The sequence below is a fragment of the Tyto alba genome, unplaced genomic scaffold, assembly GCF_018691265.1.
Source record: "Tyto alba isolate M040663 unplaced genomic scaffold, T.alba_DEE_v4.0 Super-Scaffold_39, whole genome shotgun sequence".
In the NCBI taxonomy this organism is placed as follows: domain Eukaryota; kingdom Metazoa; phylum Chordata; class Aves; order Strigiformes; family Tytonidae; genus Tyto; species Tyto alba.
In genome coordinates this window covers 15320976-15334737 of record NW_024881314.1, presented here as the reverse complement: position 1 = coordinate 15334737, position 13762 = coordinate 15320976, and the positions used below count along the sequence as shown (strand labels likewise).

At 50.0% G+C, this 13762-nt stretch overlaps 1 pseudogene; it reads right to left on the bottom strand.

Annotated features, from left to right (window-relative positions):
- Window positions 1–779: 779 nt before the first annotated feature.
- Window positions 780–3899, bottom strand: LOC122154364 (annotated as a pseudogene).
- Window positions 3900–13762: the final 9863 nt, after the last annotated feature.

The window sequence follows — 13762 nt, the reverse complement described above, 5'->3', positions numbered from 1 at the left end:
CTGCCTCATCCCTTTGTGACAGAGTTGAAAACTAGTTAATTACCCTTCAATTTCATACTCCCACACATTGTCAGGTGGTTTAAAAACAGCTGAAGCATAAACCTTTCAAGTATTTGCAGATCCTACTTAAGGAATTCACTTCTGAAATAACAGAAGGGTTGACAAATATAGTGAAGTAGATAATCGCTACCACCCTACAGCAGACTTGACTGTGATGCTATTGAAATAACAAGCAATGCATTTCTGAGCTTTGGAACTCCTTGTCACGGGACATCACAAACCCTAGAAATGCACTGAACTGACTCTCTCCTGTGGATTTTTCAGCTATTGCCTCACCTCAGTGTGTCAGAGGATTCCTGCACAGTGACATACATGCTGCAGTCTTCTTCCTAAGGCATCTGCCACAGGCAATCCAAGGCCAAACACGAGCTGGCCCTTTCATGGAACATGGCATCACCAGCACTGACATCGCAGTTAACAATGCAGCCATAGTTACAGCTGTTATACAAGTGTGTAGTATTTACTTGACTTCAATCAGTCAGAAGAGTCGACACTGTTTTGAACAGCTACATAGAAAACCTAGAGAGGGCTGGGGAAGCAACTTAGCACAGAATTCTATGAAAACTTTTCCTCTATTAAATCTGCAATATTCCAAAGTATCTTTAGAAAACCACTGAAAATACCTGTTGAGATGAAGTTCAAGGACTTTTAACAAACAGCAGAAGGTTTGTTACATAAGAAACATGTGACTAGCAAAAAGATAAGGTTTCCAACTCAGAAACCGCAGGAATCGCCACTGAAGACTCTCAAAGGTGAGGGGTTACACCGTTTTACCATCAACTGTACCAATATCTATTAGGTGTTTGGAAGGAAGGTGCTTCCAAAGAAGTTTAATAAACGCACCATGGTCCCAAACCTCACACTGCTTCCTTACTGTAACAACTTTTACTCAGGAATCTGTTTGATCTTAACCGAAGAACACCCAAAGGATTTTTAAAGAGTAGCACCAGAATGCTTTGTCTTGTTCATGATGCATTCTGTATCCTACCTCCCAGTCACAGCAAACTGATGCACACACTCTGAAACAGTAGCCCAGAAAAACTCTGAAATTCTCCCAAATCCACGTGATCCCGTACAAAATGATACCTGCTATCTCAGCCTACACAGTTCTTTATTTCTTTCCTTTCTTGGCTGCAGTCGTCTTTTCTCCTTTTTTAGCATTTTTCCTGTATTTTGATTCCAGTTGGGCCAAAAAGTCATCCATTTCCCTTTTTCGATCTTTACTTCTGCTCTGGGGGAAAGGAAATTAAAAAAGAAAACCGACCCAAAACTTTTACTACTTCCTAGTACAGATTATTCTATTGAAGTTGATAGTATGACAGCTACATAAAATATTGGAATATATTAAACAGGGAATGCAAGCAGTATAATACTATACAAATATAATACAATACAAAGTATAGTACTATCAAGCAAAATTCTACTTGTGTACTCTAGGCTCTATACCTAATTTCTCCTGAAGTATCGAGATGGAAGTAAAGTGGCTATAAAAATTCCCAACATAAGCCTAGGAAAAGCAAAACAATTTCCAAGTTTAGACCCAAAACTCTACTACAGTTTGAGGAATGATTAAGCATTAAGGTTCTAGGAAGCCCACTGGATGATGAGAAACAGAAAACATTCCAAAAAGCAGAATGTAAACTATGTTTCTTTCCTCGGCCCTCAAGATACAAAACAGTAAGACCTATCAGCTTCTGCATCCTGATGGAATCCCTCAGGGAAAGAATCATTAATACTCCCTGTCTACCTACCTAAAACTAGAAGTTAAATATTTTGATTGTGCATGCCATAAGGATATTTGAATAACTTTGTTAATTTTCAAAAGACGCAGGCAGTAAAATCCATACCACACTGACTATTAAGTAAAGTACATAGGTAGCTAACATTAAGGTCAGGTTTTAACCTCAGAACTCTCAAGTTGCAAGGATCCAAACTACAAAGAGGCTCAGGGAGAACAGAATTATAGGCCAGTAACATACTTCTCTTCAGCAGATAGAAAAAGCCTTACTTGAATCAGCGCTTTCAAATCATCTTCTCCACCAAGTCCCAGTTCAGCTTTAGTCTCTTCTGCCTCTCTAGCTTCTTTTTCTGCCTAAAATAGCAAACTAGTTTTTAACAAGTATTTTGCAAGTTATTTGACAAAGTCTTATAATAGTTATGAAACTTTTTTTTTTTTTTTTTTTTTTTTTTTTAATCTGTATACAACTAGCTGCAAGGAAACACAAATCATTTCCAAATTTGGCCACAGATGACAAACTGGTGAAAGAAAGACCATTCTGGCTTTAGTAGAGCGGGACAGTTTTTTGTTGTTTCACAATGCTGAATGTGATGTCTATGCCTATCCCTGTTCCCCCCACCCACACTTTTTTTGTCTTGGCAGCTATTACATTTTCTTTAACTTAGAGAACGGTTACTGCGATGTGCATGTAAGATCTACAAAGTGTTCAAAAAACCCCACATTGAAGAAGAGGTCCATTTAGGCCAGAATGTTATTTCACACTCACCAGAAGGCAAGCATAACATATTTCTACCACGTACACTGAACTCCAGCAACTCATAGCTGTGTAAATAAATGCAGGGACATGCTAAACTGTAATAAGCCATTGTGTATAATAATAAAATAAAGAATTAATAATAAAACAAAGGAATAAAGATTAGCAGCAACCTATCACAGCTCAAAAGCCTTTCACAACAATTTGGGGGGGGGGGGGGGGGGGGGGGGGGAGGGGTGAGAACACAGGTGTCCAAATGTGAAAGTCAAAGACACAGAGCAAGATCTGTAACCCAGAAATCCTGTAGCAAACATTTGCCTCAAGAACAGTTCCATTTTATTTCTAACAAGGAAGATTAAAACTTAGCATAAAAAAAATGCTTCCCTTTGGTCCCGGATTGATATAACCTACCCGCCTTTTTTCTCGCAATCATTTTCTGCTTAGACTCTCTTACAAAACCTTTGTAGAATGGGACTTCTCCAGAGGCAATGGCTTTTTCTACAATTTTCCATGTTCTTGGTCCATCTGTATAGTCCACGCACAACACAGACTCCATTATTCTGTCCAGGTCACCCTCAAAATCCACGTACGCTGCTTTAATAACAGCTAGCTCTTTGTCCAAATCTTTCTAGCTCTTTTCGAAGTCTTCAATATCTTTCACTGTGATCTGAAGCAAAGAAGTGACACTTCTGGAGTTACATGATTAATTCACCAGATGGATTTCAGAGACAGCGTTAAAAAAAAAAAAAACAAACAAACAAACAAAACAAAACAAAACATAGCAAAACAAGAGAAGCCACGTGCTTTACCTGAAGCTCGCCAGGGAGACACGGCCACAAGCCCGAAGCAGGGAGCTCCCCGCTTCCTGCAGGGCCTGCCCCCGCCCAGGCGAGCCCTGCGGGGCCCCGGCCCAGCTCTTACCTTCTTGAAGACCAGCCGCCAGTACTCTTGCCAGTCCCGCTCGCCCCTCAGCACCTCGCCCTCCTCCTCCACCGTGCCCTGCTCACCGTACAGGGCGCGCTGCTCCGCCTCGCTGAGGGCGGCGTAGGCCTTGCCCAGGATCTGCGGGCACGGAGGGGCCGGCCGGTCAGGCCAGCAGCAGCGGGGCGGCCGGCAGCCTCCCTCACCTGGAACCGCCGCGTCGCCTCCTCCTTGGCGTGGGGCTCGGCGCGGCCGGGGTGGACACGGAGCGAGGCACGGGGGCAGCCGCAGCTGGATCTCCTGCGGCGAGGCCCGCCGGCGGGTACCCAGGACGCAGCAGCGCTCGGCAGAACCGAAGGCGGCCCCGCACGGCTCCAGCAGCCCCAGCCTGCCCGGCCTCCCCTCGCCAGCCTGAGGCCAGCACATGCGTGGCACGGCGGCAGCAGCGCCCTCAGGGAGGCGGGCGGGATTCCCCCCCCTCAGCCGCACCGCGCCGCTCGGCCCCGCTCCGCTCCGCTCCGCTCCCCTCCGCGGCTCCAGCCGCTCCAGCGGGCGGGCGCAGGGGGCGGCAGGGGAGGGGGAAGGCTTCCCACACAATTAATTGGAGCAGGCAGGAGCTGCGCAGACGCCGGCGGCCAGGCTGCAGCCGGCCCGGCTTTCCCCGCTGCTCCCCCGCCGTTCCGAGGATGGTTTGGGTGCGGACGGCTGCCCCTCAGGGACGGGCCGGGAACCTGCTGAGGAGCGAGAGCCTCCGCCCTCGGGACGCAGCTCTGTGTTCTCCTGCGAAGGAGGAAAGCCAGGTGCGCTCAGACACAGTTAGCAGCAGTACATTTTAAAACCAGCGGAAAACAAACAGATAAAACAAACGGGCGAGCAACTCCTCTTTGGCTTTCCACTTCCCACTGGTAAAACGAAGCTTTGCTGGCTTTTGTGAGTCATTCGGGATGGATGAAATCCACTGCCTGCTGAAAAAGCTTGCCTTCCTTCTAAAAATAGACTCTCCAATATACCTATGAGGCTTTCACTAAGTCAGACAGACCCCGGTAGAAAAAAACAAGCACCTCTTCAAAATACCTACATTTATTACATCCAAACTCAAAGTTCTAACAGTTCACACATAGTCTCTTCCTTCCAGGCTGTCCCAAATGTGACAACAGGAAGGCAAAAGTGTTTGCATGTATCCAAACAAAGCCATGGAATAAAAGTCCTGTAAAGATACGTTTACACAAAACTCATGTGGTCTTTAAGTGAAATGCAACATAAGTGGTATACACTGATTGATTCGTACAAAAAGATGCATGAAATAAAAGTTAGTATTTTACCTTTCCTGTGCCTTTTGTTGAAATGTAGAACATTTCACTGCCAATACCATAGAGGGAATAAAACACAGCAGCATTAACTCAGATTTCAGCTCTTATTTACAGCATTTAGACTGGTAACATTGCAGAATATTCTTGCTTTCATTAAAAATATCTTATAAAAGCTAGCCGTTATCTACCATTACTGGAGAGCTCTGCTGATGTCAGTGAGTATCACTATTCACAGCTTGATTAACCAGTTACTGTTGTACAGTTGAGGCTACAACTGCAATGATTATTTCAGTCAGTTCTGAGAGATACCGCATCCTCTCTTACCTTGATCATCTTTTCTACTTCTCCAGTGGGCCCTTTATGGGTTCTCCAAATTTTGGTGCTAATGCAGACTGCAGCATTAACACAGCAGGACAAAGACATGACAACCAAAGGGCATCAAATATAAAATACTTAACCATTTCATTCTTCCGATTTTTTCAACTTTAACTTTGCCTCGTTTTCATATGAAGAAGCTTTGGCTGTTTCAGCTTTGTTTACAGGTTTCAGCAGTTTTCTTTTCTGGCTTTGCTTTCTGGAACGTATCAGGTCTTCACATCCAAGTTTGACCATTTTTGCTTCCCACAACTGCATTTCATTCTCGTACCGAACCTTATCATCTTCAGCAAGCTGCACGTATGGCTGGGAGAAAATAAGGTATCAACAGTTACAGAAGGGGCTTTGTCAGGATAACTGCCATGTCACATCCTCCTCTTTGATACAGAGGTGACTTACTACACGACCTGTGTAGTGCACATCCCAGGCATCCACTTTCACCTTCAGAAAATTCAAAAAACATCCAACATAAAAATACAAAACCTTAGTATTGAACTGTGGTTATGTCAACAGATTGACATCCCTGAAGAGGAAGTTTATTCAGTACGACTACTAACAGCTAAGGCTTTTATGGGAGTACTAGTCTGAGAGAGATGGCTTATGTAAGAAACAGGAACTGATATTTCTGCAGAACTATTTCAAATTCTTTTTCTACAGAAAAAAAACATGAACATAGTGCATAGTTCTAAGAACGCATTCAAAATAATCTGGAAGAAGGGCATTCAGGAGGAAGGACGGTAAGGTACAGAATACTTGAAAATTGGGAGGTTTAGATTAGATTTCGGTATAGCACCCCTCCAATTTTCAATACCCCCATCTGCAGGTTCGTATTTCAATACACTGAGAAAGCTGGCAAAAAAGTATCCTCAAGACAACCAAAATTAATAAATTACTGCGTGCACATTACCTGTAGATTTCTGTTGCTTTTACCTGTCCAAAGTCTTTCCATGAGCAGCAAATTACTATGCTGGCATTTAAAAATGAGTATTATTAGAAAAAACCCAAACTGTTGCAGATTATTCCACCTTCCTCCCTAGATGCCGCTCAGCATCCATTTCCAGGCATACAGAACTTCCATCCCATCCCACTGACTCACATTTCATCAACACTGTGAAAGAAATGGTCACTACTGGAATAAAAGTAATGACGATCTTTTTCAAGGCGTACAAATAAGATCTCAGAGTATTGTCCTCAGTATTATATTTTGAGCAACCGAGTTCAAGATTTCCTATGAATTTATTAATTTTGACTCCAGTTTGTAATTTTCCAATTAGATCAGAGCCTCACCAAAACCCACTGACATACCTGCTGTTGAGAATCGGACAGTTGTCACCATGCTTCAAACAATTGCTTCCTCTTTGCCTACAGGATACAGAATATACAATACGTTAGGATTATTTTCACAGCAGACTGACCACAGGGTTACAGATGAATGTCACACTAGTGAAAGCCAAGTATAAACCAATGTAAAAAAGCAGAAAGTCATATGGGATTAATACCCCACCCTCCTAAAATAGGTAAATGATAAACAATACGATTCACCAAGTTGCTGGGCATCACTCGAGTCACATTTACAGACAATATAAGCACAAAGCAGTTTAAGTTCGCCAGGAACCTAAAAGAGCTTGTACAGCCTCTGCGTAGTGTTTGTGTGTTCCTAGGCAAAGGAAGCAGAGAGAGCTGGATTGCTTAGCGTACCAGTGGTAGTTTGGAGGGGAGACTGCTGTACAGCGACGATCGTACGTGCTAGCGCTTTCTGTGAGAAGTTCTCGCTGTGAGCCTAAAAGCGCTGTTCTGGCTCTGATTAGTGTTTGTGTGTTCCCAGGGAAAGGAAGAAGACAGACAGGGATTGCTTAGTGCAGCGTGGTGACGCGGAAGTCTCAGACACAACATGCACGATCATTGTGATCAAGTTAATGCCACTTTATTAAAGGATACACAGCAATTTATACACTAGCACAAAGCGCACGTGTTATGTTTGGTTGCTATTAGGTTAAAGCTTTGGTTGCTATTAGGTTAAAGTTCACACGCCTTGCTCTGCCATACCTACATTTTGTTTATACAAATTTTTATCTTCTTTTTTACATTCCAACCTCCTTACCTCTTTGCAACATAGGCAGTTTCTCAAAACCCCAATTTCCTTATCTCTTTCCACCTTGCATATGTCCTTCACAACAGCTGCGGTTGTGAGGCCCCTTGGTCTGGATCGCTCACAACGTGCCTATTTGCTTCCAGCCACTCCACAACTTTTAGCAAGCATACAAGTAATTATCGTATGCACTTGTAGCACTCGGCTGGCATTATTAATTTCCAGACTTGACTCAATTACAAGTTTTAAGAAGAGCTCCTTTCTAGCATATTCATAGTTCTGGTGAAAACAGACATACTCCAGCAGCATGTGAAGTTTTGCCTAGTAAAAGGGATGTTCACAAAACAAATCCATCCTGTATCTTGTAATTTACTTTGATATGAAAAACCTTGAACAAAAAAATACGCTGTGTCAGCAATCAAGTTAAACAGAAACCAAAAAGGTGACTAATCACTTCAGCAGACCTAAAGAGCAGGTACTTTAAAATTAAGTGAGTGTTTTTGTATCATCTACCATTTCTAGTGGGTCAGACTTTGATGTGATACCTTACTACAGCTTGTTCCGCTACTCAAGTTAGAGATGTGTCCATCCTTAATTGCGTATTCAAGGTCTCGGCTCTGTTGAGCAATGTTGAAATAAGCCTAATAAGCCTACTGACTGGTACAGCATCCTGAGCCTCGCACACATGCAAGCTCACAGAAGAAACTTGGCAGGTGAAAGTCAAAGACACTCCTCCTTTCTCACTTATTTTCTAAGCATTTTTCTTTTAACTTCAGTAGCATAAAGATGATAACACAAAATAGTGCTAAACAGAAACCACTCAGCAAGCATGACAACTTTCCAAAGTCAAATACCTGTGTATGTCCTTTTTTTCTTTTCTCCTATGCTGAATATCCTAATACAAAGACAAGGACTTCAAACACTGTCACTGTGAGACCCAAGCAACAGCATTCCAGAAATTACTCCAGGAAGCTGTACTGCCATCCTGCATCCCCTTGTTTTGGTCAGTATGTGTTACAAAGCTATCTTAGCATACATAAACTAAACTGGAGAAGGCAGGTCCAGTTGTATGTTAATTACTTCAGCAAAAGTCAAGCATGTAATCTTCTTCTGTAGCACAGCACTTCTGCCTAACTGGACAAGAACACTGAATGACAGGAAAATCACAGATGCATCAACACATACAAAGTGCTGGATGAATGAAAACACTTGGCCAATGGGAAGCAGACTCAACATAGCCAGTACCATGCTCTTCAGAAGCAAAACCTTGTTTGGTTTAGTATCAGCCTCAACTCAAAGCAAACAGAAACATAAAGTGGGTTCAAAATTATCAGGTTTCTGTAGAAGTCTTCTTCTGTTTGTAGGAACTGCTAAACTACATAGGATTAGCGGCAGGTAAACAAAACTGGGAAATCGGCAGTAGGAGATACAAAAAAAATACAAAAATGATGAGGATCTTGCGTAGTATCTGTACATGTAAGAAATTGGTCTCCCCCCGCCCCGCCAGGCTCCGGCAGCCTCTCTCCCTGCGCCAAGGCTGTGCCCGCCTCCGACCCAGCCCCGGCCCCTCCTCCGCCTCTTCTTCCTCCCTCCCTGCCCGGCCCCACAGCCCACACTGACCCCTGCCCGGCGGGGGTGTGCGGCGGTGGCGGGGCCAGCAGCAGCACTGGGACCCCGCCAGCGACGGGGGGCGCCGGCAATGCCGGCGGGGCGTCTCCTTCGAAGAGCCGCTGCCGCTTCTGCCACGCTGCGGCTGCTGCGCCGGGTCCCCGCAGGCCCCCGGGGGTGGAGACGGGGGCCTGGGGGCGGGCGAACCGGAGGCAAGGAGGCAGCCCCCGCCCTGCCCCGCCCTGCCCCGCCCCTGGGGCCCCTAGGGCCCGGCCGCGGCCCCCATGGTATGAGCCCCGCTGCGCACACGGCCGAACGGGCCCCCCCCACCCCGGCCCGGGGGCGGGGCTGCTGCGGGCACCGAAGGAAAGAGCTGGGAGCCAGCCGGGGTTAGTGTTGGGGTGGGGGGTTGCAATGGGATTTGGGGTTTCAGGGGGAGCGACAGCAGCTCGGAGAAGAGCAAGCACGCTCAGGCCCTTAGGAACAGGGAGCTGGGGTGGGGTGTGCCTTGATCTCTGTACGAATCGTTATGGACTCCGAATTAAAACACTGGGTGCTGGTTATGGACCTTGAGTAGGTACCAGAAGGGACTGGTGTTCGTTTGGAAGATCAGCCAAAGATGAAATGAGCGTGCGCAAGGATGGAGTTCAACCGGCGCACACGGTGAGGAAGACTATCGACATGCACCAGAGGACCCCCGTCCAACATATCCACACGTGGGTTAGAGACATTTGCATATGATAATGCTTTCCAGGAAATAACATGAATATGCTAATCATTGCCCTTCCCTCTTGGTATTCAAATCAATCAGTAAAGTTGCCCAGTGATTTCTGGTGTACCATAATGAGATGGTATCCAACTAAACAGCTCAGAAAGTGAAAATCCACCTGGAGCTATTGTGATCTGATGTAACATTTAGAAAAGTTTGGAAGTGGTACGGGACGTTGTGTTGATTTTGTTGAGATTTGTTAACCTCGGCACAAGAGGTGCTGTGAATCAATGCACAGGAACCTCCTTGGTGCAGGGTAAGCATAGCAAGTACTAGATGATTTTGTGCCGCTGTCAAAGCTAAAAGAGAATTTTCCTGTTGCGGGGCTGAAGTGGCATCTGCTGTGCGAATTGTCTGTGGCTTCCATGGCAGCAGAGAGATTTCTGAGAGCTCTTTCTAGTTCATTTACCCTGACTGTGGGGATTAACGTTTTCACTAAACGTCTCCAATCATGGGGGGTTCCTCAGACAGTGGGGTGATGAGGTGGAGGGTCAGATCTATGCGTGGGGCAGGGGCTGCGTTAACCCCCCCACCTCCCACTGCAGGAATTCCCACTGGCAGAGGCGATGTGAAACAATCCTCAACCCTTTAATGACTGAAGAAGGAAAGAGAGAGATGGGAGAGGGCTGGGGCTGGGGCTGGAGCGGGCGGGTGCGGGTCGCATGTCCCAGGGGTTGTGCCCCACAGCTTCTGTGCCCAGCTGTCAGAAGCGGCCGGGGGGGTGTGGGGCACTCTGCCCCGTGGGGTCCCTCAGGGCTCTGGCTCGCTTGGTGGGCACGCTGCTGTCATGCGGATGCTCTGCCTCTTGCTGCTGCCCACCGCTGCGCTGTCCCTGTGCGGCAAGTGGGTCCAACCCCCCCGGGGCTGCCTCCGCAGCGCCTCCCCCACCAGTGGGGCCCTGAGGGGTGGATGACACTGGGGGGCAGCCGGGGGGCTGGCCGGGGGGCTCAGTAGCGGGATGCGCAGGGGGCTCAGCAGGACACTCTCCAGAAGACCCTGCGGGGGATCCTTCCAGGGACTCTCCACAGGACGGGCCTCTGAAGTCTCCTCGGAAGTCTCCAGGGAGCTCTCCTCCTCAGCAGCCTCCGAGGGGCTCGGGGGCAGCCGGGTGGGGAGGTCTGCTGCCACCCCACCCTGCTGCCCCTTGGGGTCCTGCGAGGGGGAGGCCGCCGCACCCCAGAAGGGGTCAGCGTCCCCCAGCATGGCCACTGCCAGGCTGAACCTTGGGGCTGTTGTCCTTGCACCTCATCCTCCAAGAAGTCGGGGACTTCGCCGACGGAGGTGGTGCTGGCGAGGCTGTGGGGGACATCGGGGAAGGTGTTCTCGCCGGCCACCATCTCCACTGTCGCCGCCTGCTCCTTGCAGCCGCCCTCTGCCCTGTGCTCCGAGAGGTGGGGGAGCTCGTTGAGGGAGGTGGTCAGGTTGGGGACATTGGGGACAGTGTCCTCACCATCCCCCAGCCCCGCCGCCACCGCTCGCTCCTTGGGGCAGCTGCCCCCTCCCACATACTCGGAGAGGTGGGGAAGCTCATCAAGGACCTCGACAGTCAAGCGGGGGACATCGGTGCTCAAGCGGTTGTCCGTGCTGTCCCCTGGCTGTGCCACCACCGCTTGGTCCGGGGAGCCTGTTGCCATTCACCATGTACATGGAGAGGTCCGGGAGCTCATTGAGGAAGGCGGAGCTGGCCAGGCTGTAGGGGAAATCAAGGACATCAGGGACGGTGTCCTCGCTGTCCCCCAGCCCCGCCACCACCCGTTGTTCCTTGGGGCAGCCACCTGCCCCCACGTACTCGGAGAGGTCGGGGAGCTCACTGAGGAAGGCAGCCAAGCCAGGGTCATCGGGGCCGGTGTCCTCGCTGTCCCCCAGCCCCGCCACCGCTGTCTGATCCTTGGGGCAGCTGCCCTCTGCCATATAGTCCGAGAGGTCGGGCAGCTCTCGGAGGAAGGCGGCCAAGCTGGGGCTGTCGGGGCCATCGGGGACAGTGTCCTCACTGTCCTCGGTGTGGAGCCAGGCGGTGGTGTCCTCTGCCTGCTCAGGAAAGGCCTCAGCGAAGGCAGCTGGCCCCTGCTCGGGCAGGTCTGTGCGCTTCCCCGGGGCTGCTGGGGTGGTCACCACTGCTGAAAAAGCAATCAAAGACAACCAGTCCTTGGTGATGCAAGCTCTCCTCGGCTTGGCCACCCACCTGCGGGCCCTGCCACCCCCTAAAACTCACCCTTTGGCTGTATGGTGGGTCCGCTGGTCGGCGGATCAAGGGCAGGGGGGTGGGGGGTGGCAGCAGGGACGCTGTCCTCAGTGGCCACCACGTTCTTGTTGGAGGCCTCTGATGGCTTCTGGGCGCTGCCAGGGAGGGTGTGGGGCACAGGGGGGCCCTGCACCCAATGCTGAGTTGTGGGGTGACAGGGTGGCGGGGGGACGGGGTGGGCAGGGACGTGCCACAGGCAGGAGCCCGTGGGGTACAGGGGATCCCCCTGGACCACAGCCCCTGGCCCCAGCCCCATCGGCTGGTGGGGCACCAGTGTCCCCAGCACCAGCTGCTGTCCCCAGCTGTAGGCAGGGGGACAGGGAGCAGCCATGGGGGAGAACTGCACCCCAGGGGGGAGCTGCACCCCAGGTACCAGGGGGGGAAGTGGCACCATGGGGGGAAGTGGCACCCCAGGGGGGAGCTGCACCCCAGGGGGGAACTGTACAATGGTGGGGAGCTGGACCCCCAGGGGAAGCGGCACCCCAGAGGGGAGCTGCCCCGGGGCCCCCATGGGCCCTGGCACCCCCTGCCAGACGCTGGCCTGTGGCAGCTGGGAGGTGACGGGGTGGAGCTGGGCGGGCTGGGAGGACACCGCCAGCCCTGGGACGGAGAGCAGCATGCCAGGCAGGGACCGGTGGTGGCATGGCCTGGAACACTGAAGCTCTGCAACCCTGTCTGCCTGGGGGGTTGGAACGTGCCCCATTATGGCATCACCTCCTGATGACATCACACACGCAGGGGCCGGGACCCGGGACCAGCTGTGAGCCCCTCCACGGGCAATGGGGTCCTGGTCCCCCCGGCCCCCTCGCTCCATGGCCGCCCTCAGCCTCTGCTCAGCCACAGCCCAGGTGACACCCACCCTGTGCCTGCACCCTGCTGGGGGCTGCTCTGGGCAAAACCAGCCGTGGGATGCCCCTGCAGCTCATTAAGATTATTTAGCCTGGATAGGGAGCTCCCCGGGGGGAGGCCCCAGCTGCCCTTGCAGCAGCCCACGCAGGAGGAAGCTGAGGCCCAGGCTCGCTCATGCCAGTGAGGAGGCCACAAATCCTCTGTCACTGCCGTGCCTGCGGCCAGTTTGGAGGGGGGGAAGGTGCTGCCTGGGGCCGAGGAGAGGAGAGCCCCAGGGCGGACGGGGGGCCCCGTCCTGACGCCTCACTGGCTTCACTCCCGGGCAAGTGCTTCTCCTCTGCGCCAGGACGGAGAGCACAGCGGGGGCTGGAGAGCGTCCCTAGGAGCTGCATGGGCTCTGGGGACATCCCTGAAGTGGGGGTCTGTGAGAGCTGTTCATGTCACATTGTGAAATTTTAGTCTATGTTTTTGAACAACTGAAGACATAATAAGCACTGGTTTGAGGGTCTTTCTGAGAATGTTTTACTAGTGTAGGCTTAACTGCTGCCTGTGGCATAATAGAATTCAATAGACCGGAAAAGGAAAAAGACAGGAGTTCCCCATTCCTTGTGGAAAACCTGCGCTTCAATATTAGTTCTCAATAAGCCCTGCAGTCCATTACTAACCTGCGGCCTGGGGACTTCGTTCCTGCAAGCTGCTCCCACGGGTGGCTGGGAGGGAGGAGTGTGGTCGCAGTGGAGAAGAAAACGACGGGACTGTGCTCTGAATCCATGTTTTCATCATCATTAAAGATTGGTTTTTGTCTGACAACAGGGAGAATAGTATTAAAATCTCACCCTTCCCAAACTAACTTGGATACTATGCCCTGTGGTTTAAGATAATACAAGTAACCAGTTTTCTCAGTTTTTATAGTCCACTTTGTCATGGTAAAAACTTTTCTTTCACTAATTTGAGCAGTTTGGTTTTTTTTCTAGACAAAGTAGTGGGTTACATTTACGGCTGATGGTTCAGATTGGTGTTTTTCTCTGGGTTTTGTGAGGTGTGGTG